Here is an 18,868-nt window from a genome sequence, read left to right as displayed (position 1 = left end):
CTCCCACATCATCCTGCATGCTTCGGAAACACAGAAACCCTCCCCTACTAAGAATTCACATTTGTGATTCTGCACGAGCTTCTGCGCTCTCTTTCTTTACCTTCCTAATTGCAGTGTTGCTCAAGACAATGATTTCAAAACAGGGCAATTAGTGTAATGTTGGTGAATGGCTGGCATATGCGGATGTTTCCTATTAAAATCATTGTTGGCTTCAGTATCCAACTCAACTACTTTCTCTCTTGGCAGTGGAACCTCTCTTGCAAATGAGCTCTGTGAAACCTTAGCCCCCACTGGATTCAAAGATGTTGTATCACTGTATGCAGAGTAAGTCCAGATGAGTTGATTCCTCAATATGGAGGCGATTGCCAGACCACTGAACTGTGGTGAAGGTTTGGTATTAAGGACCATAGCAAGTGACTGGCTTTCACCTCTGATACTCTGAGACAATTTGAAAGATCTCCATCGTATGAAGTCTCAACATGATATGAGGTTCCTCCAAAGCTGAGATGATTCATTATGAGGGCATAATCCAGGTCAGTCCTTTTTATTGGAGCACAGTTGACTTTATGACTTTACACAGTTTGTATACTTAGTTTCAGACTTTTTGGTTTGATAAGGTAGCATTGGGTGTGCTCCAGCATAATTTTAGACTCTAAAGTTAATCTCTGCCATCTGCGAGCCAGCAACGTCTTTGGTTGTTGCCAGGCGAAGCTTCACAAATCATGCCAGGGTACTTTGCGACTGCTGACGCAAGAGCTCAAAATAAAATGGTCTTTTCCCTGCTTCACTCGATCAGAATGTGACTTAACCATTGAAGTGACTCGAGCATGACATGGTCAGATGGTTAGATGAAAGACTGAGGTGGTGGCTGCTTCCCAAGATTTCCTCATAATCATAATCTGAAATTTATGTCTGCTGCGTACGAGCAAAATCAAGAGGCCAAAATAGGTGCTGCTGTGCAGATACGCTTGAGAAAAGAATGAACTGTTGGGTGGGGGTTTCTGTTCTGCAAATCTTCATAATTACAGGTGTATTTGGTGGCTAGGATTTGGGGGATATGCGTCTTTGTTTCCATGTCCTCCATCTCTCAATACAGAAAATGCTAGAAACATAGAGAGGGTGCTGCCCGGATTCTTAATACAGACGAGTCGCCAGTCTCTCTCTAAAACCAACACATGGAATTCTCTCAGTCTTCTTTGATAATCCTCAGTCCTGCTCCCCCCACTGTTAACCTTTTTCTCAAAGCCTGCAGAGTAAAGGGGTGTCCTCAAAGCAAGCAGGGATCTACCATTGTCAGTCTGTAGGGGTGTTTTGATTAAGGGTGAGGTGAATGGTGGTGATTATTAGCCGTCCAGGGGAGCTTGAGCAGAAGCAGGCCAAGGCCTCTCCGTTTGTTTGCACAGGGAATATTGGTGTTTTGTCGTGGGAAAGCACAGCCTAGAAGACCGTCCTGGATTAAGACTTGGGGCTGAGGTGGCAGATAAAGTTTATTTTGGTTAATATCCACTGTACATACCTGATAATCTCAATAATGGAAACAAAACATCCACCATAATGACCTCAGCCACAAGGCAGCCCTTAACCTGTTGAGGCTCTCCTAAACAGCCTTCATCTGCAGTCGGAGAATACAAAGTGCAAAGGGAGCTCCCAGAGTCCTCTTATTTCCACTGGCGTGTGGTGAAAGGGGAATAAGGGGTGCGTGTGGAAGTATCCATGTGCATAAGTCAGAAGGAAAGGGGCACGTCTGGGTCCAACCTGACAATGAGAGCATATGGAAGTGATCAGCTGGCTGTTGGCTGGCATGACGTCTCCCGCACAGGGGCATTTTTGAAGAAGTGATGGAGTTGGAGGTACACATATCCTGCATGGCCTGTGATGGTTTCTGAACTCAATTAGATGGGAATGGAATTCTGGGAGAGTGGAGGAAGCGATCCGCATTCGCTCCCGGTAGTTCCCTGCAGGAGTGTTGAAGGAGGCCCACTTATGAACAAGGACACTGCTCAAGAAGTTGTGAAGAAAGTGACAGGAGAACAGCAATATGAAGAGACAACGGGGTTTGCCGGAGTTGATTGTTGATGCCAGATTTCCTATCATTCGGTTACAGTACAGTATTCAAACAAGACACGTAATCTGCAACAGTCACAGGTGTGTGAGAGACTCGGGGGGCTGTTTTGAAAATGAGATAATGTGGAAGTGTCAGGGCAACAGCAGCAGTAATCACATACTAGCAGATGGGAGTGCTCATGCTTGACTGAACAGCGTATACTGTCATCCGGCCTCACTATTAAGCTACAAAAAACCACATACCATAATCATATTGCCATCATCATTAAAAACAGTTGGGCATTGACCTCATTTCCTCTCTAATGGTTTTCCAATTGTTTTCTGACCATCTCACTGATTGTTTGAATAGATTATCAGTCTGTTTTAGGCTCAGAGAGAAGAAAAGGCCATTGGAGCATCAAGTGCTTAACCGAGAGGTACGATTTCAAAACTTTTTGTATTGTGATAAAATGCATTCTGAAAGCATGCATGCTCTTAAGAATGGTTTTAATATTTTAGGTTCATGTACAGGAAGCATAAAAATGATATATGCTACACACATCTTACACCATCTGTTTCAACGACAGTAGCTAATCTGGCAAAAGTGCATCTGTTGTTATGTCTGGAGTGATGATGCCATGCTATAAAAGCCAATTATTATGAATATGACCATAATTGAGAAGGTTGCTGCTGAGGTCATTTCCTGTCAGTACTGTGGCCCACCTCTCTGAGGGTGGTCAGTGAGAATGTGGGCCTCAGCATGTGAGCCTGTCTGGACTGTCTGGGGCCCTGATGGATCAACTCCCAAGGCAGCTCCTCATTCATCACGCAAAACAGCGTTTCACAAACACACACAGGAAAATTCTCTGTTGGTGCTTAGAGGTCTGTCTTGTAATTTCTTTTGACATCTGAAATTGTCACTCATTTCATCCAAATGTTTTTTTTCCTTCTTAGCGTGTAGGAGTTCCACTATCACATTATTGACAAGCGCGTGTGTTTAGCAAAGCTGACAATGATGAATGTGAGATCAGTGGGAGGTGATACAGCATTGTGCCTAATATTCTGTCAAATTCAATAACTATTTGTAGACGGAGCAACACATAAGGGAGGAGAAGTTTTGGAGGCAGAACGGACGGACTGATGGATTGACGGAGATGTGGTTTTGATTAATGACCACTCATCTTTCTTATTACTGATGATGGGTGTGAAATCTTCAGGTCCTCTTTCTGGTCCTTTACGTTAACCCCATGACAGATCGCTGTCGTCCAGTTGCATTGTTCTTAACGCTCACAATAGCAACCATAAAGGGCCACAAGCACTGCATGTCACACAGCTTTAGGTGGCCTCCATAACTCACGCTAGAATCTGACGTTTGACAAATGGTGTCACAGACTCTTCGGAGAACACTACCTGTCAAACTGTGATGTGTGAAACAATCTGTAGGGACATTCACACACTGTATGAGTTTACATTCGAGATGCATCTGATTCTTGAGACTTTCCAACCTGTAGATACTTTCTATCATGTCATCATGGTATCTTTCCTGAATTAAATCGCTGTGTTGCATACGCGCTATAAATTTGAATTTGGCTCAATCAAAACCACAGATTATTTCAAGATGAAATTGATCACCACAGTGTTTTCAAACACCTTTGTGGCATTTAATGTGTTAATGTGGAACAGATGTATGTGCATATGTGCATGAGTGAGAGAAAGAGTCTTGCTGGGTCTCACAGCAGTCTGTTTGCCAGGTCCTCACCATGTCCATCATCTCCCTACCAGTTAGTCCATCTGTAATCTAAATGGATAACTAGTTCATGCTTGCATACACACACACTCTGGCTCTGTAAAAGCCAATTTGGGAACATGCTTCATCTTTGGCACAATGGAAATTGTATGCATGACAAGTCTGAGCCGAGGACGTGGGGCCATAAAAACGTCTGGATTGCATTATTTCTTCAGATATCAGAAGCACTTTCCTCAAAGTAACGGTTTATCGGTCAACCAGATGCAAGAGAATATCCCTTTACATTCGTTTCAAAATATTTAGGAAGATATTTCATGCTTGGTGTTGTATTCATCCTTCCCCGGTCTTCTGTCAGCCACATGTCAGGCTTTTGGATCATGTCTCATTTTGTAAGTCAGAAGCAGATGACCTTTTTCTCACCCTCTCTCACTGGACTGAAAGGACCCCCTAACTCTCCATCAGACACCCCTTTCACTGACTGATGGATGAATTGGGACTGGTATCCCACCCCCACACCCAGATGGGCGATGTCCTGTTAGAATGGTTGGGAGGGGGTTGTACACGTGGGGCGAAACTCAAGCAGGCTAAATGAGAGATTGTCACTCATTCCAAACTCCCTCTTACCTGTCAATCATTTTGACAAATGAGAATTACATCATCAGGCATCTTGCGGGAGGGAATCCTTGGGGGTGTCACGGATTCACATGCATATGCATGTGTTTGGGTGTATGCATGTTTGTGTACTTTAGGCATCTAACCTAGTGGTTAATGTCGTAACTACACCGTGTGTTACTCAAAAAGCTTTCCTCTTTGATGCTATTAAGACGTTTCTTTCACACAGTATACAGCATATATTGCTAATATTATACTGTAGTAGTTTTCCTAATCTTTTTGGAAGTCTCCTAAAGTGTAAAATGTATTTACTTTATATTTCTCCCTGACTGCTTGCTTTGACGTCACAGCTCAGCATAGGTGCTATAGTGAATGGTTTGGAATTTGCACATTTTTGTGATGTCATCAGCTAACCAATATTGCATTTTTCCCCCTGCAGCTCCATAGTGATTGGTCACGTGATGATCAAGTGATGAGCGAAGATTTCATATCTCATATGGGGGTTATGCAACAGCCAAGCAACTGCCATTGAGGTGAATGGGAACGCTAAGGAAAAACATGCTCTCGTTAAGCACGCTGATATTGAGCTTAAGCCTTTTTAAGGGCAAATAAATTTGTGTGTCATCAGTGTAAAAGTGAAATTGACACCCCATGTTTAGAAAGAACAGTACCCAAAGGAAGCATATAAAACGTGAACAAAACAGGGGCCAGAATAAAGCCCTGAGGGACTCCATAATCCGAAACAGAAGAAGAAAAACCCATCAAGACAAACAGGAAAGAGTTCTATCATTCAAATAGGACATAAACCAATTAAGAGCACAACCTTCAATACCCACATATTGTTCAAATTGTGAGATAAGAATTCATTGGTTCACAGCATCAAAGGCACAACGCACAGAATCCCCTGTGTCAACAGACAACAAAATATCATTAAAAAAAAAAAACTTTTAATAAAGCTGACTCAGTACTGTGATATCAATTGATTTTAGTCAGTTTTACAAATTGACAAAAATGGCATCTAACTTAAGCCATTGAACATCATTATGTGCAGATGCACATTGTAATATTAAGTTTGTTGAAATTAAATTTTGTTTGACAATGAATGTTTTTCATCTAGTCTTTGTTAGCATTGCCAAAAAAATTGCAGTAATTTCATTGATAACTTTATTAACACGTCTGCACTCTAATTGCAAGTATTTGACATCTAGAGTTTGATGTGCAATTTGCAACCATTCTGGATGTCCTTGAAACACTTTCCATTCAGCATTCAACAATGAATCTATATTGAATGTGATAGTGTATTTTGACCTTTGAAATAAAAACAAGTTGTGTAACGAGAGTATGAATTATTCCAAAGTAAATCCAACTCCAGCACATTTCACACAGAAGCAAAATATGACAAAGCTAATGACCTCTGCTGTCTTCAGAATTAACGACTCTGTTGAATCAATCAGGAAATTAGTTCTTAAATATTATTCTGTCATGCTTGTCATTATTGGAGCAATCAAAATGATCAAGTTACAGTCGTTGATTAGAATATTTTTCTACACAGAGTGGGTCAATTTTCTGTTCGTGAAGCACAAGATGTTCTTATTATCTCAGTCTCCAACACGTTCAGCTTTTTTCCACTGCTCTTTTATTACTGTCAGATGCTTTCTGATTGTGGTGTCTGTTCTTAAATGAGATTTAATAGCATAGCAGATTTTGCCAGCTTTAAAGCACTGACCTGTGAAAGGATATCCCTTTCCATGCGCAACTACTTGTCGGTTGAGTAATCGTCTTCTCTCCAATTTCTCAACCTCTTCTTTGGTTGCTCTTTTTTTCAGTGGTGTTCAAGCATGGACGAGATAATCAAGGAGGTGCTCTGACGTTGGCTAGCCACGGGTTGGAGAGGTTGTGGATGAGAAAATCGTAAGGGAGGTAAATCTGGAGACCAAATGTTGTTTTGGTCTTGTTGTGCTTGTAAAGAGCTGAAATTACAAACATAAGAAAGCAAGATTGAGGTCAGAAATGGGAGTCCGTTGGTCTGAGTGTGAACGAGAGCGAAAAGCAGCAAGAGAAGAGAAGGATGGGAAAAGGAGAAAGTTTATTGAGATGATGCAAAGCAGTAGAGCCCAGCAGTGAGGTTCTGGACGTAAAAATCCTGTTCATTTTTCTCCATAGAAAATGTATTATTTGAAGAAATAATGTATGATTTTTTTTTTTTTATAAACCTATATGTGCTTTTTTATATTTAATAGCCAAATTCCCAGTGAAGAAATACACTACCCATAATCCTCAAGTGAGATGCATTCATTTGATGCAGTCATTGTTACAATGGTAACTGGAACAGCAGCAAAACAAATCCGTATTGACCACCCAATCCCATAAAATATTGCAAATGCATTTGACTCTCCAAATGTATTTTATTTTAAATGATCTTGTATGTAAATATATTAATTATAGTTTTATATTGTATAACTGTTTCTGATTTGTCTAAATTTCTACGCTGTAAAAAGCGATCAGTTGACTTTACATAAAAAAAAAATTGAGGAAACCCGTTGCCTTAAAATTATTAAGTAAATAAACTTCATGCATAATGAATGAAATAAGTTAAGTAAACTTGAAAATTCTGAGTTACACTGACAAATAACAGTTTGAAAATGTGTTGTTCACTTTTTATTTTAAGTTGGACTAATTTAAATTTATTAAATTGCAATTACTTAAAAGTGTGAATCTACTTCATTTAAAACTATTAAGTTAATATGAGATCTGTCTACTTAAACCCGTTGCCTTGAAAAAATTAAGTAACCACAACGTAATACGGGTAATTACAATTTACTTGTGACTGATTTGCTCTTATTTTATCAATTTCTGTAAAGTTGAAAATTGTAGGCTACTAATACAATTCTTGAAAACACAAAACTGTTCAAAACAGACTGCACAAAAACATTTCTATGAAGAACTGTGAAGTCAACTCACCCTTGTTTATATATACACTCTTAAAAATAAAGGTGATTCACGATGCCATAGAATAACCTTTTTGTCTAAATGGTTCTATAAGGAACCTTTAACATCTGAAGAACCTTTCTATTTCATAAAAGGTTCTTTGTGGCAAAATAAGGTTCTTCAGATTATAAAAAGGTAAGAAAGAGATGGTTCTTTAAAGAACCTTTGACTGAATGGTTCTTTGTGGAACCAAAAATGGTTCTTCTATGGCATCACTGTGAAGAAACGTTTAAGCACCTTTATTTTTAAGAGCGTAGCACTTCATAGATTCCGTCAAAGCAGCTTTTGTTAAAAAGAAAATTGGTGTGTTGAAAATGCAAACAAAATTCAGTTCTGCTGTAAAGCAGCTCTAAAAGTGGACGGTAATAAACAGTCAATTTTTGAATTAAAGTCAGTTCATTGTTGATTCAGTGATGCCATCTCAGTTTGTGCAATCAAGTCGATAATACTCCCAAAAAATAAGTGTCCCCAACTAAGAAAGCCAAAAGTGACAGTGGCAAGGAACCAAAACTCCTATGAAAAGAATGGAGAAAAAAACATTGGGAGAAACCAGGCTCAGTCAAAAGGCCAGTTCTCCTCTGGCCAGATGAAACCAGCAGGATGTGGTTTTTAGTGGTCTTTGCTGATGGCCGTCTAGTTGACGAGGTCTTTGCAGGTGGCTTAGCACCAGTCCTTTAACTCCGTCATCCCAGTGTAATAGTTTCTGTAAACAGTTGTGGGATGAATCTTGACATTTTTGTTGTGTTTATTAATACAACTACAACTGAACAAAATAAATGAATAAATTGCTCCACTGTGCCACACGTGGTTAATGTGCAAATTTCCATTTAGTCAACTCTGTCAGATGTCAGCTCCATCAGGTTTTATGACAGATGGAGTTGACATGCTCACACAATCCTGATATATGTTTTGCATATAGGGAATTATTTTAATGTTTTTTTCATGATTTTATTTACATACATATTTGGCCTGATTTACATGCCGTATGCAGGTCATGCACAAATACCATTTCATATCTGATGGGGTTCAAAGACAGGCTTCAGATCATTTGGATTCATATTAGGAACAGGGCAGGGCTGCACATATTAATGCTGACCATTACACTGAAACGAACATCAGCATCTTGTATTTTGTGAGCAACTGGAGACTCAGTTTGAGTCATCCACTAGAAGGATCACTGTATTAAATTAAATATCGGTTTAAAAATTAGTTAGTTGTCTTAATTTGTTGTCAGTTGTTGTAACCTCAGTTGGACCTTTGTCAACTCCATCAGTTTTTGACACTGTCAGATGAAGGTTTCTGTTAATTTGAAAATAAAGATTTTATTTTATTCTTTTTTTTTTTTCAATGTATTGTTTTAAAATAGTAAAACATGAACGGAACTACATGATAATATGTCTGATTTTTCAAAGAACATTGGTTATATATGTTTAATATGGAAAAGGAGGGTAGACTATTAAGAAATTTAGGAACTGGATTGTTCATATTAGTGTGAAAATGGGGGTGGGGGATGTAGAGGATGTATTTGATCACTTCAGCTCCTTTACTAAATGCCATTATTACATAATTGAAGACTTTATGCTGTTATATTTGATCCACCCAATTTGATAAATATCATGCTTTTTAATGCATCTGACGGAGTTGACACAATTTAAGTTATGAAGTGAATAAACGTACATTTTTACAAAAAATAAAAAAGATCAGAAAATCCTGTTCCCTTACATGGTTCATTAGTGGAGACCTTAATATATACATTTATAATAATGCATCATTAAATAATAAAAACTAACATTTTAAAACATGTTTTGTCCCTTATCATAAGAATCAGTGATTTTATATATAGGCTATAGCTTTTATATTTGATCTGAAATGAAAGGGGCAGGGACTCAAGACCCTCTGTACCTCTGAAAGAAGATTAGGCACAGTAAAACTTCAGCCTAGATCACATTTGTTGCTTCGCACACAATCAGATTTCATCAGGATGAATTTGAGATGAGCAGTACATGCTCATACCAGCTAGCTCAACTGCCAAGGGTGCGAGAGCAAACCCATATTTGCCACCATGCAGTTCCCAACTGTTCTCTGTGCCCAGAAAGAGAGATGAGTTTTGGGGCTTCTCAGTCACAGTTGCTTGCTTAATCTTTTGAATGATTTTAAAATAAACGAGGATAACAACAAAAAATAGATTAAAAAAAAAAAAAATCAGTGGGCTGCTAGCTTTAGTAGTCAAGATGTGTGTGAAGATAAACCCCCTGATTTCTCAATCGCTTTTTTTCTCTCCTGCTGTCTTTCTGATTTTCAGTGGGCTACAGAAACCCAGTGCTAAATGTCAAAAACAGGCCTGGATTGTTGAGCTTGCCTGGCTCAGTTATAGCTCACCTGGCGTCTTGTCTTTCTTTGTTCAGCTGTTGTGTCTGCACTGATATTTTAAGCCCATGTTTTTAGACGTTTAAAGAAAGACCTTCCTCTACAAACAAATTTTCCAGAAATGAATGCAGCAAGTATTTGCTATCCTGCATGTTTTTATTTAAAGGAACAGTTCACCCAAAAAGCTGAAAATGCCCTCACTCTTATGCCATCCAAGATGTAGAGGAGTTTGTTTCTTCATCAGGTTTGGAGAAATGTAGCATTGCATCAGTGTCTCAGCAATGGATGCTCTGCAGTGAATGGGTGCCGTCAGAATGAGAGTCCAAACAGCTGATAAAAACATCACAATAATCCACAAGTAATCCACAGCACTCCAGTTCATCAGTTAACATCTGGAGAAGACAAAAGCTGAAACAAATCCATCAAGACATTTTTAACATCTGGTGAAAATACGAGTCCATAATAATGCGCAGTGCATCTCCTGTTATCTCTCACATCAAAATCCAGCCACATATTTGTTTAGAGCTGTTTTGGATTGTAAACAGTGCTTGATCTGTACTTTTTACTGGAGGAAGTGTTATGGATTATGGACTCGTATTTTAGTTAAAAACATCTTAATGCTGGATTTGTTTCAGCTTTTGTCTTCTCCAGATGTTAACTGATGGACTGGAGTGCTGTGGATTACTTGTGGATTATTGTGATGTTTTATCAGCTGTTTGGACTCTCATTCTGACGGCACCCATTCACTGCAGAGCATCCATTGCTGAGGCACTGATGCAATGCTACATTTCTCCAAAGCTGAGGAAGAAACAAACTCATCTACATTTCGGATGGCCTGAGGCTAAGTCATTTTTTAGCAAATATTCATTTTTGGGTGAACTGTCCTTTAATATCCTCAGGTGATAAGTGCATGCGTGGGAAATCTCATCTGCTTAGTCACTGAGATGTTCGAGGCTGTAATCAGTGTCAGCTCATCTTCCAGGGAGGCCAACAATGTGTCTGGTCTGACTCTTGGTGGTCTTTGATCTCTGAGGCTACCAAGTTGTGGTTTATGAAATCATAAAGAGTTTTAATTGCTCCACCCATTTCCACATATAAAGACAAACATGCACAAACACACATGCACAGGCTTCCTCAAGCACATAAAGTTCACGCAGTGCGTCAGGTGGTGAAAGTGTTTGGAAAAGTGTGTGTGTGAGAGAGATAGGAAGAGATAAAAAGTGACGAATTGCTGCATCTGTTGGCTGTGCAGTGCATGCCTCTGCTAATCTCTAGTGATATATGCACCGTCAAGACATTAAGCCGTGCAACTTGTGGGGTTATGTGAGTGTGTGTTTGTGCATTCACACATGTATTATGCACTAAGTAGGTCACACTTCCAATAGGTCTATGTCCGTATGTCTCTGTCTGTCACCTGAATCACAATATGAGAAAAATCCCCATCTTATTTTGACTTCTAACTTGTGTGTGTGTGTTTAACTACAAAGACTACAAAGAGCGTTTGCTCTGATGATAGGGGATTATGGGTAACGTTTGCATCTGTCGGGGCTGCAGTGAGTCAGTGGCCTCACCAGCTGTGCAAGCAACTGGTTTTCTGCATATGGAGGTCAGGGTGAGATAACCCTCATGCGGATGATTTATGTTTGCATACATGTGTTTTCCTCTGTGTGTGTGTGTGTTTCTTCCTGATTGTCAGATGTCTTCCTGGTTGTGTGGCTCCACAACTGTGAAGTTCTTCAGCTGCAGCATTTGTTTCTGTCAGGCATCTTGTTCGTGGTGTTCGGTCAGGGGGCGTTTTCTCCGAGGAAACGGAGGGAGTGCCTATCGCACAATCCACAGTACGAAACAAAACAAAGTACATATTAGATACATAGTATGTACTGTTTTTTAATAAGTTGCATCTTACTATAATGTGCACTGGGTCAATATTGCATTGTTGAGAGAAAACATATGAATCACCTTTTACTATTATGTTCAGAAATAATGTAAAATATTGGTAAACAAAACATTATAAACACAATAAAATATGTATTTTAGTTCCCCTCATTCCACAAATAATCATTTAATAATAAATGGTATTCCAAACAGAACAGGAATGAAAAATATAAGTATAAAACAAACTGATTCTGTTTGTGCTATTAGTTATAAATAGCAAAGAAGCCTAAACAACTTTTTTTTCTATAGTGATACTGTGCAGTTATAGTTGTGATTTTATTTTATTTTATTTAATTTAATTTTATTTTATTTAATTTTATTTTATTTTATTTATTTTTTGACTAATGGTCATAAAAACAGCTATACAGTAAAAATTAAATGTAAAAAAAAATCCCTATTTTAAAATTGTAGTATAAAGATTGATTTAACTATATAAAGTAAAAAGCTGAAATTACGTAAAATATCAAATGAAGTAATTGTTTATTTAATAGGCCACTATTTGAGTATTAAAATATTTAAAATAATAACTCAAAATATTAAATAGCAATAACTTACAATGTCTTTTTGGAGAAGGTCAAACTGACTTTTATATTTATATTTATTTTATTTTATTATTTTACTTTTTAAGTTGTATAACACTTTTCTTAATAAACATTTTACAGTAATTATAATATCGTAATATCTTCGTGCATTATAGTCCATTTAGCAGGTGGACTATGTATATATATTTACAACTTTATATATATAGAGCAGCCTAAAAATATAATATTAATTTTTGCAAAAATATAAACAATCACACACTTGCAATTTGATATTTAGTATACGTATATCACTTTCCTGTGATTTTACTGTGATTTTACTATATTTATGCAAATAAAGTTGGATATACTATCTATCCAACTTTATAGAGCTGTGCAATAATATACTTTACATTTAGCAATGATATAAACAATCACACAGCTGAAATTTTCTATATAGTATATATTGCTTTACATGAGTGTACTGTATGTATAGATATAGAGTTTATATAAAGAACTGGATGACATAGGTACATTATAAACAATCACGTAGCCAGAATTTGCTACATAGTATATTGTTTTTCGTGATTATACTGTTTGTAAATAGATCAGGTTGGATATACTATATATTCAACTTTATATATAGTGCTGGGCAATAATATAGTTACATTTTGTGATGATATAAACAATCACACGGCTAAGATTTGCTATAGTGTACAGTATATATTGTTTTAGTTGAATCTACTGTATATATGTAATGTGACTCATTATACTAACTAAATATTAGATTATATTACTAAAAATTTGAAAAAGTATAAAATAAATGATGATGCCTTTAATGTGGAATCACTCATTATACTAACTAAATATTAGATTATATTACTAAAAATTTGGAAAAGTATAAAATAAATGATGATGCCTTTAATGTGGAATCTGTGTTTAAGTGATTAAGTATATTTTACAAAGTTGTATCCAGATTGACTCTTGTTTTAGTTATAGGTGCTCAGAGATTTTCAGGCATGTGTATCAGATGGAAGCTTTGTCTCTGCCCCGTAAGACCATAAAAAACCCACACTCGTCATGGTAAAAGCCCCTAGTCCAAACAACTTTCCTCCCATACTCAGTGTCCACACCTTTCCATGTCGCCTCAGTAGAGCCTGCTAAAGCTCTCCGCTCCTTTATCTCTCCGGACAGCTCAGGTCATCACGTCTGTGTCGCCATATTTAGACACGCCATATTTTCTAAAAGTGCAGATGTCTGCATAAAACATTTTCTATTCAAACTTCCAGCGAAGGCGCTGAACCCTGAACCTGAACCCAGACGCGCAGATCAGTTGTTTGAAACCGGCTTCTCAATGTAAACTCCTTCCCGCCTCTGAATCGGGCTCGGTTACAGAGGAGGTACGGACCGTGTGCTGTGTGTATTTACCCTGGTTAAAGATGTTATTTCTACCACATGAGCCGACGCTGGGAGAGCCTGCGTTTAAATGTAATCATACTTAGTGAACTGATCACAGGCGATCTGCTGTAACGGGATACGTGTGTAGCCGGGTAAAGATGCTCGCCGCTCCGGAGGAGTCGAATGGGAAGATATGGTGGATGGCTGGGCTTTATTTGTGTTGAGATATGAGATGTTGTCCATGTCACACGTGTGATGTCTTCCTCCACATGTGATCTGCTCTGCTCAGACTGTGTGGTTTTTAGCCAAGCCCCACAGATGGAGTCATTTCAACCCCTCTAAATATGATTGGTTAGTCTGAAGGCTAGTTCTGTCATGACAACTCTCGGAAAGATTGGCATGGTAATGCCCCCCCCCCCCAAATTGGACTTTATAACTCACAATTACGAGTTTACATCACACAATTCTAAGAGAAAAAGTCAGAATTCCGAGATATAAATTTGCAGTTGCGAGAAAAAAAGTCAGAATTGTGAGATAGGCCTACAAACTTGCATTTGCGAGAAAAAAGTCAGAGTTTGTCACACAATTCTGACTTTATTTCTTGCAATTGCGAGTTTATATCATGCAATTCTGAGAAAAAAATTCAGAATTGCGGGTTTATATCTCGCAATTCTGACTTCACTCGCAATTGCGAGTTTGTGTCACGCAATTCGTAGAAAAAATAATTGCGAAATAAAAAGTCGCAATTACCTTTTTTAAATTATTTATTCAGTGGCGGAAACGGGCTTCCGTAAGTTTGTCTGTATTAATGCGCTGGAAAAGCAGGCCGGCATCAGGTGAAATAATAACACACGACACCGAACTCGACGTGCTTGTCAAATGCACTGTTTGGTTTCACTTTGAGATAACACATTTCATTCATTTGCATTATTCCTGTGAACTGCGGCAGCTAAATGCCAAATAGATAAAAAGAAGTGTCCTTTAGCCTTGAAACCACTTCCTTTTTGGGATTCCTTTGCATAATGAGCCTTTGATAAGGCACTTTGGGGAATGGGAGGGGAAGTGAATGCAGTGAGCAGCACCATGAAATACCCAATTCATCACAGTCACAGTTTAAAGGAACAGTGGGCAAAAATAAAATTCCGGCTATTTACTCACCTCCATGTTGTGCTTTATTTTAGTGGAACTTAATATATCTGTCATAGCTTTCGCATCTCATTTGAATATGCAGATTTGGTGCATCACGATTGGTTATGAGACACCAATGGCATTTGGCTTCAGGCTAATGCACGTTAAATGAAAACTGCTGGTTATATGGATCAGCAGATTCTTTTATTTCATTTGAGATGTAACATTTACACAAAACTTTCATCTAGAAAAGCATACAAGGAGGGTTGTAATACCATTTTAGTGCATTTTGAAGATTCTTTTCCCTTTTAATAAGAGTACTCATGGAAATAAAAATGATATACTTAAGCGCGAATTGAATGTAATTTTTCAGACACTTTTCTTGCAATTTTTTTCTTGCAGTTTAAATTTATATTAAATGCAATTAGTTTAACTTTTTTGACCCACTTTTATATAATTATATTTTTTTATTTAATTTCATAAATATTCTTGAAATATGGTTAAAGTGTGTTGCCAAATGTACTGACAAGCATGTATGATAAGCTAAAATATACTTTAATGTCATTTTTATAAAAATTTGTGTTATGCATTTAAATATATTTGTAATTACACATTTGTAATGATTAAGTTGCAATTCAGTACATGTAAAACATATGAACTTTCTGTAATATCAAATAACACACTACCATTAAAATTATAATCAAGTGCTTTAGTATATTGGTCAACACGTCAAAATAAGTGTACTTCTTTAAAGCATGATTCATTTTTATAAAAATTTGTGTTATGCATTTAAATATATTTGTAATTACACATTTGTAATGATTAAGTTGCAATTCAGTACATGTAAAACATATGAACTTTCTGTAATATCAAATAACACACTACCGTTAAAATTATAATCAAGTGCTTTAGTATATTGGTCAACACGTCAAAATAAGTCTACTTCTTTAAAGCATGATGAAAGATTAATAAAGTAATTATTTAAATTGTCATTAAATTTGGCATTATTACAAAGTGCACTTTGTGTGTTAAGAAACAGCCATGAAAGTGTCTCTCTTTAAGTGGCTTTTTATTTAATTAACATTATATTAGTTACAGTTTTTTAAAAATATATACGTTTAATATTTTAAGTACACGACAAGAGCACATTCAATAAAATTAAGTGCACTTCTTTATCACAGGGGTGTTCACTATTCATTTGCATTGTGTGGAAAAGAGCAACGTGAGCATTCTACTAAACGTCTCATTTTGAGTTCCACAAAATAAACTCATACAGCTTGACCATTTTCATTTCTGGGTGAACTGCCCCTTTAAAATTGAACACAGATTGACAATGCATGACATATGTCAAAGCGTATATGCCATTCGAAGTTGTTGCAATAATAATTCGTAGGATGTGACCTCGGGCATCTATTCAACTCGGAGGTCCGAGGGAGTCCGGCCACACCAAACTGAACTGTGAACTTGCAACTTCCCGTGCTGTAGGCGTCTGTTGCTAGGAAACAAGTGGCCCACTCTGTCAATTTCAGCTGGGGTGAAATGCAAGTGTTTTTCTTCACTTTTTTTCTATGAGCTTTGGCTGGCCATCTTTTATTGATGTACAGTTTCCTTTGAGTCGCAATGAGACTTTCTGTGGGCCAGGACACTTTCAAAAGAGAGGAAATGGGGGTGTGTTCGGAGGTCAAATGGTCCCTTTTGTGGGGCTCCTGGGGGACAATGACAGTGGGGTGATGCTATGTGGGGGCGAAGGGGTGAGATCCTTTGGGACAGACAGGTCTGGGGAGGGGAGATGCTGCATGCTGCCAGAGCCCATGCGGAAAAGTCCAGCACAAATATACGGCAGAGGCAGAGAGAGATCATCAATTTTTAACCACGCTTCGTACTGTATTCTTTCTAGCGCAGCATAAGCAAACAAGTTCGCCCCAAGGGCTGAAATTTGAATAAGCAAATTCTTGCTCCTGATGTTTTTAATGAGTGCAGATGCAACAGAGTAGACTGGCTTTTTATGGCAGCCAAAAACGAGGCCACAAAATAATTACTTTCCTTGTCAATAGCGGGGAAGACTGTAACGCTAAATAAATAAGCAATAAAAGCACAATGAGCTTATACCCTTGTCATAGCAGGTATGTGCAAGAACAAATTCAATCCTCCACCTTCTTCCAAAAAATAGACAGATAGTACAGTACAATAAGAATTCATTTGTAAACAATAGTTAACATGAACCAACAATGAAAAGTACTTCTAAAGCATTTTTATTCTTAGTTCATGTCAATGTCAACATTTAATAATATGTTATTAAAATCAAAAGTTGCATGTTTATATTATAGTCTAATATGAACTAACAATAAACAGTTATATTCTTATTAACTAACATCAACTATGTTTTTACTATATATATATATATATATCAGTATATCTTTAAGTAAAAATCATGTTTTTTATTTTTTATTTATTTATTTAATGATTTTATTTTTAGTTTGGTGCTATAATTTATTTTTTATTAAATTACTACAATGTATATTTTTTCAAAATCCCTCCTTCACAAGTTGCATATAGTATCAGATTCAAATAAGTTATTTAAATAAGATTATTAAATTAAGATGGCATTGGTAATGACAGCTGATATGACTTTTGAGGCAATCTTTAATGAACAGTTTCAGAATAACAAAATAAAAGAATAAATGAACAAAACCATAAAGTGTTACAGTTTCCTGGCTCTCCCTACTTTGTAATTCAGTGGGTGTTTCTGCAATCATCCAGTGAATCATCCATCATTGTATTGTAAAAACCAGCTTAACTTACTGATATTCTGTATTTTCTCACAGAAATATCACACTTGATAGTGCAGTCCACCTGCTTTGGTCATGTATGTGTCTGCCGTTTTTTCATTTTATGCTTTAAACTTTTCATGCTTGCTTTGTTAGTGAAGTGGGAAGTTGCCAGATTCATCCTTATTTTGTGTTCTTATTTTGCATTTGAAAGGACCACCCATTGGGCTCGGAGGAGAGAGATTCCCTGCACGCCGCCTCTTTGGAATATTAATGGGCTTCTCCTGGGAAAACTGCCCACAGAATAGGCCACTCCATCGCTGTCTCTGTTTCCGCTCAGCTGTCCTGAGGGTACGTGAGGGTGTTCGGTACAATCCGGTCTGGAGAAACCTCAAGTACACCTCAAACTTTTGTTTTGATGTTTCATTAAGAACTCTTGAAGTTGAACATTTCTTTTTTTCCCCCCATAATATATTACCGCTTTTATTACACAATAAAAAGCACAGGAACGGCTACATTTATGATGTCAAATTCCTCAGTCTCAACTTTATAACCGCAATCAATAAGAAGACACATTGATTGAAATGAGGGGGCCATTAGCACGTGAGGGATTGAGAGAGGTGACAATGATGCCGATCACCACTGGTTTTCATCACCGGAGCTGCATAGTTCTTTCCCACTCGATGGCTGAAGCCCAGACAACTCATCTGTTTCGGCGTTATGAGACTGACCGTCCTAATGGCTTCTACAGATGGCAGAGCTCGCTGAAGTCATTGCTCTTTTCTTTCAATCCCTTTTGCATTCTTTATCTGTATTTGTGTCTCTGTCACTTGCTTTCAGTCATTGCACCATTTCCTCTGCCCCAGTCGGGGTCTCTGAGGTGAGCGCTGAGTTTTCGGCATATTTATGTGAAGAATCTGTTTTTTTACCAGCCTGCCAAGCTGTGAATGAAATCAGATGAATTTGAAATGTAGGGAGGGCAATAACTAATGGTGTTAGAATGCTGAAAAAAAAAAGTATTATATTCATATAATTTATATTATATATAAATTTATTTAATATATATAAACAACATATTTTCTGAAATATATGCATGTGTGTGCATTTATATATACATAAAAAATAAACACAGTACACACACATATATTATGTAAACAAAAACGTATTTTGTATGCGATTAATCGTTTGACAGCACTAATATATATACAACCATTCAATAGTAATATTTTATAGTAATATTTTTTTAAATGTTTTGAGTCTCTTATGCTCACCAAGGATACATTTATTAGACAAAAAATACTGTAAAAATTGTAATATTTTTAAATATTGTTTCAATTTAAAAGAACTGTTTCCCATGTGAATAT

General features: G+C 37.2%; 1 long non-coding RNA gene across 1 annotated transcript; it reads left to right on the top strand.

The window, feature by feature from the left end:
- The first annotated feature begins 2,193 nt into the window (after window positions 1–2,193).
- LOC107653973 (uncharacterized) lies at window positions 2,194–18,469 on the top strand. The gene is made up of 4 exons (XR_001630291.1): window positions 2,194–2,480; window positions 4,842–4,935; window positions 6,229–6,322; window positions 17,719–18,469. It is a non-coding gene; the product is annotated as an uncharacterized LOC107653973 (long non-coding RNA).
- The last annotated feature ends 399 nt before the right edge of the window (window positions 18,470–18,868 follow it).

The sequence above is a fragment of the Sinocyclocheilus anshuiensis genome, unplaced genomic scaffold (genome assembly GCF_001515605.1).
Source record: "Sinocyclocheilus anshuiensis isolate Anshui unplaced genomic scaffold, SAMN03320099.WGS_v1.1 scaffold454, whole genome shotgun sequence".
Classification (NCBI taxonomy): domain Eukaryota; kingdom Metazoa; phylum Chordata; class Actinopteri; order Cypriniformes; family Cyprinidae; genus Sinocyclocheilus; species Sinocyclocheilus anshuiensis.
The sequence above is the reverse complement of the archived record's forward strand: the minus strand, read 5'-3'. Positions and strand labels throughout refer to the sequence as shown.